This window comes from Humulus lupulus, chromosome 9 (genome assembly GCF_963169125.1).
Source record: "Humulus lupulus chromosome 9, drHumLupu1.1, whole genome shotgun sequence".
Lineage (NCBI taxonomy): Eukaryota > Viridiplantae > Streptophyta > Magnoliopsida > Rosales > Cannabaceae > Humulus > Humulus lupulus.
Window position 1 is genome coordinate 88,898,149 of NC_084801.1, and position 12,572 is coordinate 88,910,720.

Sequence of the window (12,572 nt, forward strand, 5' to 3'; positions counted from 1 at the left end):
TTCCACTCTGGAATCCCTAGAGGCTGTAATAACCCTGCTGGCCTCTGATGTTCAGCCTTTACCTGCTGACAAGTTAAGCATCTAGCCACATAATCCACCACGTCCCTCTTCATTCCTGACCACCAATACAAGGCTCTCAAATCTTGGTTCATCTTCGTCGTATCCGGATGTAAGGAATAGGGAGTGGTATGCGATTCATCCAAGATCTCCCGCCGGATATCAGAATCCATCGGAACATAGATCCGACCATTGTACTTCAGTACTCCCATCTTCGAGATAAAAAAGTCCTTAGCCGCTCCAACTAACACACTCCCTCTGTGCCCTCTTAACTGGGAATCCTTCCCCTGTGCCTCCTTGATCCTCTCAAGGAGTGTAGAATGAAGAGTGATGTTGGCTAACTAACCAACCACCAACTCTATACCCGCTCTTGTCATCTCCTTAGCTAACTTATCAGATATTTCCCTCGAGTTGAACACTTGTCTCGGGCCCTTCCAACTCAATGCATCAGCCACTACATTAGCCTTCCAAGGATTGTATAGAATATCACAATCATAATCCTTTACCAATTCCAGCCACCGTCTCTAGTGCAGATCCTTCTGGGTAAAGAAGTACTTCAAACTCTTATGGTCGGTGTATATTTCGCACTTCTCACCATACAGATAATGTCTCCAAACCTTAAGTGAAAATACCATCGCTGCCAACTCTAGATCATGCGTGGAATATCTCTATTCATACTCCTTTAGCTATCTTGATGCATAGTCTATCACCTTTCCAGCTTGCATCAGCACACACCCTAAACCCTGTCTTGAAGCGTCATAATAAACCATGAATTTCTCATTGTCTGTCGGCAAACTCAACCCTAGTGCGGTGATCAGCCGCTGCTTCAATTCCTTGAAACTATTCTCACACCTGTCTATCCACACATACTTAGTCTTCTATCTTGTAAGTTCAGTCAACGACGTGGCTATCCTGCAGAACCCCTCAACAAACTGTCGATAATACCCTGCCAACCCCATAAAACTCCTAACTACCGGAACACTGCTTGGTCTAGGCCAATCCCTCACTGCCTCAATCTTACTTGGGTCAACCAGAATCCCCTCCTTACTAACGATATGGCCCAGAAATGTGACTTGCGGCAGCCAAAACTCGCACTTGCTTAACTTAGCATATAACCTATGCTTTCTCAACCGTTGTAATACCAGACACAAATGTTGCTCATGCTCTAACTCTGATTGGGAGTACACTAGTAATTCGTCAATAAACACAATCACAAACTTGTCCATATAGTCCTTGAAAACCCTATTCATCATGTCCATAAAAGCTGATGGGGCATTGGTTAATCCAAAGGACATAATCAGGAATTCATAGTGTCCATACCTCGTGCGAAAAGTGGTCTTTGGTATGTCCTCATCTTTGATCCTTAATTGATGGTAACCTGACCGGAGATCAATCTTAGAAAACACTGCTTTCCCTGTAACTGGTCAAATAAATCATCAATCCTAGGCAGTGGGTATTTATTCTTAATGGTCAACTTATTCAACTCCCTGTAGTCAATACACATCCTAAGAGATCCATCCTTCTTCTTGACAAACAACACCGAAGCACCCAATTCCGAAAATCTCAGTCTAATGAACCCCAAATCCAGTAACTCCTGCAATTGAATCTTCAACTCCTTCAACTCTGCCGAATCCATTCTGTAAGGTGTCTTGGATAATGGCTCCACCCCTGGCGCCAACTCTATCACAAACTGGATCTCCCATTGTAGCGACAACCCTGGTAGATCTACTAGAAATAAGTCTGGAAACTCACATACCAATCTGGTCTCACTCGGTCCAACCGACACAAACATAGAGATATCCACAATGTTCGTTAGGAATCCTATGCAACCTTATTGGATCAGGTCTCTAGCCGTCAGTGCTGAAATCATAGGTACTCGCGGTCCACTAATTGTCCCCCCAAATACAAAGGGTTCCTCCCCTTCAGGTTCAAAGGTAACCATCCTGCGCTTGCAGTCAATCGTCGCCCCATACTTCGATAACCAATCAATCCCTAGGATCATATCGAAGTCATCCATCACTAACTCAATTAGATGAACAGACAACTCCCTACCATTTATCTCTACTGGCAATGCTCTAATCCATCTCCTAGAGACTGCCAGTTTCCCACTCGGCAACAAAGTCTGAAAACCCCTAGTATACAAAACACTAGGTCTACACACCTGATCTATCACTCTAGTGGACACAAATGAATGGGTAGCTCCTGAATCAATCAATGCAGTATAAGAAGAACCAGCACTAGGGATCTGACCTGTCACAACCGAGGGGCTAGCCTCCGCCTCAATCTGAGATAAGGTGAATACTCTGGCAGAAGCGAGACTGCCGCCCTGCTTCGGCTCCTCATTCCTAGCTTGTGGGTAGTCCTTCTTCAGATGATTGGCACTCCCACAGATAAAGCAGGCCCTGATCCTACACTCTCCCTGATGTCGTCGTCTACATCGAGGACACACTGGAAAACTCCTCTAGTTGTCACCTCTGCCCTGAGAGCCGCCAAAAGCACCATGTACCCTCCTATCCGAGCTAGAAGGAACAAAAGAATATGGGGACTTTCTCTTCTATTCACTGGGGCCACTACCTCGACTAGATCCATTAAAAGGAAGCATCGTCCTCCTGGCATCGCATCTAACAATGCTCTCTCTCCATATTTGATCCTCGGCCCCCTCAGCTGTAAGGGCCTTGTCCACTACCTGAGCATATATAATAGTCTATGGATCCAAAGTATTCTTCACATCATGGGAGATCATAACATTCAACCCCCGTACAAACCTATCCCTTCTTGCCGCATCAGTCGGCACTAAATCCGGCATGAACTATCAACCAGTTCTGGGTCAGGTTAATGAACTTGTCAACCTTTGCAGCTCGGACTGTAACACTGTAATATTTCTCATTAAAGATTTTTCTGAACTCTTCCCAAGTCATATCTGCAACATTCCTTCTCTGAGTCACTACATCCCACCAAATGCGGGCATCCTCTCTAAACATGTAGCTAGCACAAGCTACCCTCTCGTTCCCTTCCACCCTCATAAAATCCAAGATGGAGGAAATCATATTCATTCACTACTCTACTAGTAGTGGGTCTGGTCCACCCTCGAAGGTGGGAGGATGCTGCTTCCTGAACCTCTCATACAAAGGTTCCCACCTATTCTCCATAACAGGCTGAATTAGCATTGGCGCCACACCCTGCTGAACTGATAGCCCAGTGGCCTGAGGAGGGGCCTACTACCTCAACTGTTGAAGTTCTTCCTCTGTTCGATGCAGTCTAGCTTCCATTTTGGCAAACATCTGTTGCCAATTCTGTGGGGTAGGTGGAGGGTCCTAACCCTGGTTGTCATCCTCGGCCCTACTACCGCGGAGTCTTGATGATTGTCGAGGCATCTCAACAATATTCCTGCAATCAACGACGCCGCCCATCACGCATGATAACAACTTCCAAAACCACCTCCCAAATCATATCAGCCAACCATAAACAGTTGTCCACATAACACAAATATCATACAACACTCGAGGGGCCATTCCCTAGCATCATGCATATGTTAACTCATTCATCATGCTCTATATAAAATAGTAGGCAAACAGGGCATTTAAGAACATATTCAAGCATATAATTAAATCATTACCAACCAACCCTGAGTCAAGCTTGTCACTGACAGCGAGCGTACATGTTCGGTCAATCTCTAGAAACCATAAACCTTGGCTCACTCTGATACCAAGTTGTACCACCCTACTTCCTTAGAGTCGTTACTAAGTGAGTTTAAGACATGCAATTAACTCGCAAATCAAGGATTTAGGTCAAAAGTGTAGCTAAACTGTAATAAAAGTGACATAATTTGAAAATGTAATTATTCATTGAAAATTTTAAAGCATTTAACATTTGGAATCCCAAAATACTGTTAGAAATATTTACAACTCAAAATGTAATTAAAGTCAACTAAACGACAAAAGTAGGTCTAATACAAACATCTCCCAACATACCCTTGGTCGTGGTAGCCAGGAAAGCCAAACATGTACACGTCGCTTCACGCTCTCTGTACTCATGGTATGTCAATCTTCCCCTTGCCCTTACCTGCACCATAGAGCAACCGTGAGCCAAAGCCCAACAAGAAAACTCCACACAAGCAATCAACATATGCATATCTATCAATTAGCATATAATAAAACAGCCAACAGGCTAAACATATAATGACCATGTTGTCTCAGGCACTTTACCATGCCCTGGGTTCGAGGTCTACACCATGACGATATCCCGTGTATCCAATAGGGTCTCACCCTGGCGATTTGCACTATGCGTGTTTAACACTGCTCTCGGCCCCTTGCCGTACTCGACCTTGCTGTTCTCGGCATTCACCATTCCCAGCCCTTACCGTTCATTCACAAATATGCACTAATAGCATGTATAAACATAATTAATGGGGCTACACCCTGCAACACAATCATATAGGGTCATGCCCTACAACACAAACTATAGGGTCTCGCCCTACTCTACTGGTACAATAGTTTTCTTACCTGTGTCCCGAGCTTTTTGAGCACCGATATCTCGAGCATAGTCCCCTAGTCTGAGCCTCGCTGAAAACCTTAGCCTTTGCTTGAATCCACAAGTTGAAACTGAGCTAATCCTTAAGTTTAGAGTTCCAATTCCTAGCTTAATCTTCAAAGTTTCCCCTTGGTATGATTTAGAGAAAATGAGAGAGAGAAAATTGTTTGGGTCGGTTTCCTAGTTTTTGAATGCTTCCTTGTTTTGTCTTACTTAACCAAGTCACTTAAGTTACCTCCAAGGCTCAGGGTACGAAAAACGTCCCCAAGGGAAAAATGGTAAATTTCCCCGGAAATCCCTCCTAAACATTCTAACTTCAAATATATCTCCAAATATTTATTTTCATAACCCGATAACCCAATAAAACATCTAGTGCTCAAAATACCCCTCGACTCACCCCGAGTCGGGTATTCGACCTCGTTGTGACTTTCTAGCTAAACCGCTCCCTAGGACTGTCTCGGATCATGCAACACGAATATATCACAATATTCACAATTATTACATTTATGCCTTCAATGAGCTAAAATTAAAAATATGCCCCTAATAACCAAACGGGGCCCACATGCATATTTAATTCACCTAAACATGCATTTCTAATCACATACTCATCAAACTCACGCATTAACATAATAAACCACTTTTTGCCTTCCAGGCACAGTAATCATGGCCCTAAGCCCTATTAGAAAATTTGGGATGCTACATTAAGAATACTAATTATAACATAAGGTTTGATTAATATTGTTGGTTCTAGAAATATTATTTATTATAACATAAGTGTTATACCCAAAAATTGGAGATCAATGACGTGGCAATGAAGGTGACAAGTGGCAGTGCATGGTCATTAAAAGACATATTAATAGTCAATAAATACATTGACTCCTCAGAGTTGTGATAAAGTGACCCGGTAGACTGGTGAAGAGTTTGGACTGCTTGAAAGATGTCATAACCATGCCAAGTGCATCCTAGGAGAGCTAAGGAGAGTGCATCCTAGGAGACCCCAAGGGTGTTGTCCTAGGAGAGCTAAGGAGAGTGCATCCTAGGAGATCCCAAGGGTGTGGTCCGAGGAGAGCTAAAGAATTTGGTCTTTATGCGTATGTCCACCAAGTGCATGGTTGTCCAAATAAAGAAATGGCATGCTAGAGGAGAGTGCCATGTTAGTGGAGAGGAGTGCATGTCCTACCACCATACACATGTCCAGCCAGCAAATGTTTGTCCTACAAACAAGTGTATGTCCTACCACCATGCACATGTCCGACTAGCACTTGCATGAGTGGTCAGTAGGAGATATGGGTCGACCAGATAGAGGAGGACTAAGTCAAGATTCCCAGAAACGGCTCCAACAAGAACCAGTCTTGGCACACGCGGGAATCCCTCATTCTTCGCTCAAATTGAGGATTCTGTTGTATTTTTAATATTTCTAGTAATTTAAATATAATACGAATAATAAAATATCCCGATTCTTGGGGGATATCAGTTTCTGATCACAAGCCTATAAATAGAGGGTTGGTGGGATCAGAAAGGGACTTTTGGCAATTGGAGAATTGGTCTGAGTTTTAGAGAGAGAAAGTGCGTTTTTCTTGAGAGAGAACCCTTTTTGTATTCCTGAAAATTTACACTGAAGAAACTCAGTTGACACTGGTTCATCTGATCTTGAGTGTAGATAAAGTAATGAAATCTCTAAGTGGATTAGACTATTACCGACTATCGGGGCTGAACCACTATAAAAATCTCTTGTGTTATTTACTTTTCTTGATTAAACTGTCTGTGTCGTTTAACTTCTCTTGAAGGTTCATCGTTTTTTACGTTCTCACGTCGTTGGCTAAAAACACAGTCAACACTAAGGTTTAGATAGAATTTTTAAGAATGTGACACTTGTCATCATCATGTTTATTATGGATTTAAGTATTTTTGATGAATAGATTAAATAAAAGAAAGATCTAGAAGCTCTAGAACCTTCCAGAAACTGTTAGGATCACGTTTAGACTTACTCAAAGCTATTTTATCAATTCAAATATGTTGAAAAAGTGCAAATACATGTTTGATATATCAACGTATGCCGATATATTGCAGCTACAGGGGTCGATATACCGCCTACGGAAGTCACGAAAAATACGTCAACTTTGCATGAACGATCGAACAGGGCTCGGGAATATGGGGGGAGGCGATATATCGCCTATAGGGGGCGATATATCGACTCCAACTCTCATTTTTGGAAGTTTGAGGATTTTTAAATTTAAAAATAGCCTTAACCACTTAGACGTGCCTTTGAACGATTTTGACCGAGTTCTGGGCATCTGTTGAATAAAAATTAAAATCTTTTTCATTTTAATTTCATTTATTTATTCAAATTAAAAGGGGTTAGTTTCACTCCTTGAACTCTATAAATAGGACCTAGTACTCAACCATTTTCTTCATTCTTCAAGCATTTGTTCAGAGCCTCCAAGTTGCTAAGGTTATTATGGAGAGAAACACTTGGGTGTTGGGCTAAAAGCTTTATCATTCTAAGCTTTTTTAAACACTTTGGAAGTGAGATATAGTGAGATTGCGGTATCGAGGTTTAGATCAATTCATAAGATCATTCAAGGTATTCTTATCCCTAAGTTAAGTTCATTATGGTTCTTTAGTTTTCTTTTATTTTCTTTTCAGATCCTAACTCTTGTTTATGATTCTTGGTTAGGTATTTAAGTTTCTTGAAACTTAAGGTTCTTTTTGGTAAGTTTCTACTTGGATGGTTTAGTTCTCTTTTCATCTTTATTCTTTAGAAATACTCATGGTTTTGCTATTGGTTTTTAGGAGTTTTCCAATCCCATTCTTGTTCTCAAATATCCTGGTTTTTGGTATGGAAAATAGGATAGATTATATGTGTTTATATGTTTATGTTATGATATGTTTTATGCTATAATATGTATATGTATAAATATGTTTTGTAGTCCTTGGGCATATGACTTGCTTAGATAGCAAGCCTCAAGAATTTTTTATCATTTTCATGGTTTGGAGTTATGATTTACCCTACCTCGATTAGTAGACAGAGGACCTAGATGGGTTATCATATACTACCATGTGATCTAACCTACCTCGATTATTAGACAGAGGACCTAGATGGTTTATCACATGCCATGTTAGTGAGTTAATGGCCATTAAAATTGTAGTCCTATATGATGTACATTTTTATAGTCATATGTTTTATAGTAAATGTATATGTTATAGTCTTATGTTTATGATTTATGTTCCTGATAGATTTTCCTTGCTAGGCATTAGGCTCATTCCTTTATTTTTTAGCTTGATGTAGGGAAATGATTATGGAAGGCGGAAAGTTTCATGGCAGCTTGGCTTGTGTGTTAAGGAAGAATGGATTGAATGGACTGCGTGGCGATCAAAACCGAGGATGACGTTGTTTTTTTTAAGTTTTTTTATTGATGTTTTTATGTATTTCTACATTTAGTATTTAAACAATTAAAGTTTATGTTTTATGTTTTATAAACAATGGGATCACATACCATATCACATTTTATTTTATATTTTTACCTTATTTTGTATTGGTACAATATTTTGGGTTTTAAATAAAGTTATGTAATTTATGATGTATGTTTCCCAAAATAGTAGTTATGTCTAGTAGTTTTAATGGTCCAAGGTCTTAGAAATAGTTGGGTCATTACAGTTTGTATCAAAGACACAATTCATATGCATGAAGTTCTCCTTGATACACACGCACAAGCTCTGAATCTAACCTCAAGGCAGCTGAAGGAATACGAGCAACGCTATCCAACGCACAATATGGAGTTGGCAGTGGTGGTCTTCACATTGAAAATCTGGCGCCACTATCTTTATGGAGAACGGTGTGAGATTTATACGGACCACAAAAGCTTAAAATATTTTTTCACGCAGAAGGAGCTCAACATGAGGCAGCGCAGGTGGTTAGAATTAATAAAGGATTATGAGTGTGAAATCCTATACCACCAGGGAAAAGCAAACGTAGTTGCTGATGCGCTAAGCAGGAAGAGTTATGGGAATCTAGCAACGTTATCCGAAATAGAAAAGTTGCTTCAGCAAGAGCTGATCAATGTCGGAATAGAAGTAGTCATTGGTAAACTGGCTAACTTGTCCATCCAGTCAAGTCTATTAGAAAATATACAGATCGAGCAAGGGCATGATGACACATTAGTATCTTACATAGCTGCAGTCAAAGAGTGTTTACTGAGTTTTTCGGAAACGAATACAAACAAAATAATAAAAAGATAAGAACTGTAGAAGTGCAGAAATATAAATAGACAAATAGGTTTTTTACGTGGTTCAGGCGTTAATGAGCCCTAGTCCACGAGTCGATGTTATTATACTTGTAGAGAATTACAGTAAAATGGCTGGTGTACAAGAACCTCACAAACTCACAGGGTTTCTCTCGGGTTCTCTAGAAGAAGACGAAGCTCAAGAGATTTTGGCAGAGTTCTTGCTATGTTATCTGTTGGCCCCCCCTTCTATTGTAAAATGAGGAGGTCTTTATAGCTAGAGTTTTGGATTAGGGTTTTTCTCTGCTCCCCTGGGTCTTAATTACACCAGCCATAAATAGGGGATACAATTACCGTAGTCGCGTGGCTACCAGGCTCTACGTGGGTACATTTACATGAAAACATGGGGAATGTAAAAAGGTAGCTGTCTTTTCCAGGCTGTCAGCGGAACAGTAGGCAAAATGGTACTTTTAGGCATGCTGGGATGTGTGCGGCCTCGACCTGTCGGGCGTGTCAGGCGGGATCCTGTGTCAGGTGAGTATCATTTCAACTATGCCTCCTCCATGACTCGACCGCTTGGTCTTCTTCCGTGCGAGGCACGGAACTGTATCCGCGAAGGTAACCTGAAGAGCTTCTCCTGGAAGGACCTTCCCCGAAGGATATCCCTTCGGGAGTCTGGGAGAATTGACGAGCTTCCGGGTCACGGTTGCTTGAAAGAGTATGCTGGACACTAAGTGGGAGAGGCGAAGCCTTTCTGTCCATCCGCGAGCTCTGGTCATCTTTCGTGAAAGAATTTGATAATTCTGCTTCCCTGAGGCTATCCATCTAAACGCTATCCGAAAATCTGGATAACATTTACCCCCCAAGGTCACGGGGCTTGAGAGGTCCGGGAGCTTGTACAGTCCTCCGGGTGTTCTGGTCTCTAGAGTAGGCGAGGGGTCACCTCCTGTGTTCCTGGAAGGGTTCTTTTTTCCCGCCTGAGTGTCAGTACAAAAAAAAAAAGGAAATTTCTTCTGTTTGAACTCAAGTACTCAAGTGTGGCAAGGGCCACGCGTCATGCAGGGAATGGCTCTGTGACCAAGACGTGTGCGTGAGGCGACTGGCTGAGTGTGCGTGCGTCAGGCGTCTAAGTAGTGATTTGACGGTATTTAATGGTGTACTGGGCCCGAGATGGTATAATGATGGGAAATAAATACTTTATTCCCATCCGAGGAGTCTTAAATGGGACCGGCACTTCATCCCCGACCATTGGATTTGATGCATGCGGTATGGGAAGATCGGGACCGTCCATTTGTGGAATTCGAAACGATTTCGTTCCTGCTATAAAAACGAGGGAACGGACCTTTCTTCCTCTTTACGCTTTCAAATTCTCGAGCTTTCAGATTCTCAGATTCCCAAATCTTCGAACTCTCAAGCTTCCAAGCTTCCTTTCCTTCGAATTCGCCACTTCTTTTGGTAAGGAATCCAGAGACTTTTCTTGCGATTTGGCAGTAGGTTTGATTGCCGAAGTTCTAGGTTTGAATCGTTGCTTGTCTTTGCAGCCTTTACTTCACGTGTTCGTGCGGTGCAGTGACCCGATTACTCCCTCAATCTTCAACTACTTGAATACCAGTAAGTATTTTTACATTGCTTTTTCCTTCTAAACCTCAGATTGTTGGTAGTTGTTAGGGTTGAGTTTTCTGCCGGTGTCATCTTTATGCATGCGTGAATAGGGCTTCGATAGGCATGTGACTAGTGTGAGTCAATAAGTCATTTCTTTGCATGCTTTGACGATTTGCTTTTCGAAAGTTGTTTCCCGTCTGCTTGTGCTGTTCTGGTTTGTTATTTTAGGGCATAAGCGTGAACGCCTTTGGGGTGTTTTCCCCTGGGAAAACACTTCTCTCGGCGGGCTTAGGCTCGAAGTTTGAACCTGGTTCCTTGCTGTCCTCCGGGTGGCATGGTGCCAAACCCTCGGCAAGCTCGGTGGGAGCCTCTCCAAGCAGTTTTCGGGGAGGGTCTCCCCGACGCCTTTAATACCGTTAGGGTATGACAAGGGTGCTGACTGCTTGGAGTGTTTTCTTCTTTGTTTCTTTTGTTCAGTGACGAACACCTCAAAGGAACAAATCATCGCTGCGGTAGAGGCTGAAACTGCCCAGGAGCAAGGTTCCCCTGTTGCCGGTGCAAAGGGGAAAGCAAAATCTAAGGTGGCCGCGGCTAGCCCACCGACTATCAACACTTCCATCTGGGAGATGGACCAGAAGCCGAACCTGTTCAGGAACTACGGCATGCTGGAGCTGTATTCCTCAGAGGCAGGCCTGAAGAACATCCCAGGCCTGATGTGGCACAGCCTGTCGGTGCTGGGTGAGTCTGCCAGCCAGAGTCACGAAGGGTTTGGTGCCTGGAGCTGGGCACACATAGTGTGTGGGGCACATTTGCCCCTAAGAAGTTATTTTGCCAACTTCTGCGTGAAGGCGGGGATTGCCCCCTTCCAGTTGATTCCCCCCAGCTACAAGGTTCTAGCGGGGTGGTATATCTTTTGCAAGTCCCGGGACCTGGAGGCCCCTACCCCGGAGGAGGTGCTATACTTCTATGGGCTGAAGTCTCAGCCCATGAGAGGTCATGCAGACAAGGTGGGGTTTTATAGGCTGGAGAGGTATCCGGACGTGACGTGTCCCACATGTCATACCGCGAGGGTTCCAGATCTCCGGGAGTACTGGTTCCTAACGACTGGCTTCCCATTGAAGAGGGTGCCAGCTCTGTCTTTGGACTTCAATGTCCCTGGTAAGTACTCCTTCCTTTCTTTTCTAACTTTGTTTCTTCACGTTTGGTCTGCCTTCCGGGAGGATCTCTAACACTCGTGTTTGGATTTTGCAGAAGCCGTCCCGCGGACAGCTCGCTGTGCGGAGATGATAAGGAGGTCAAACTTCTACGAGGGGCTCTCGAAGGAAGAGCTGAAGGTGGAAGGACTTGTGACCACCGAATCTTTGAGGGAGTATGGGCTACTCTCCTCTTTCCAAAATATTGAGCCAGTGAGTGGCAGGGGAAAAAGTCAGGTGTCAGCTAACGTCCGGGAGCAGATTTCCCTGGAGCTGTCCAAGGTGATCTGCCAGGCGGCCCGGGACGAGAATAATTTATCCCCCAGTTGGGCGGAGAGGTTCCCCAACCCCCAGTCGGAGGAAGAAGAAATCGAGGCTCGCCACGCCGCAGCTTACCCCAATGAAGGGACTTCGGGAGCTGGTACCTCCGAGAAAGGTAAGACTAGCTTTCGATTGATCCACACCCCCAGCCTATCTGAGGTTTCCCGAACTTCTCAGATAGGGTTCGATCCCCGTTTCCTTAGGCTAGATCCGCGTAGGATACCCTTCGACAGATATTGTGATAGGGTAGATGAGCTCCTCGGGTGTTTGAGTGACGGTAGTCTGCCAGAAGGTGTCACCATGGTTGACCCTTCTTCCCTCAGCATGTCATTCCCGGACTTCAAGGAGTATGGGAGCTTCCTGGAGCAGGAAGCGGTGTCTTGTTTTGCTCGGGGAAGGCCATCCACGTTTCTCGTGCATGGTCGTCCTTCTCGAACTTTTCTTTTTCGTTTCTTGTTCCCTGCTGGTGGACTTGTTTGTGCTTTTATGTTGTGGCTTGTTTTGTTTTCTGCTTATCTTGTTTCACATCGCTTGCGGGTTGGTTAATCTTGCTTCGTACATTTCTTGCAGAACATCTCGAGGCAAAGATGTTGGGGAGAGCTACCTCACTTATCAAGAAGGCCGCCACCAGCCAAGACCCGCCCAA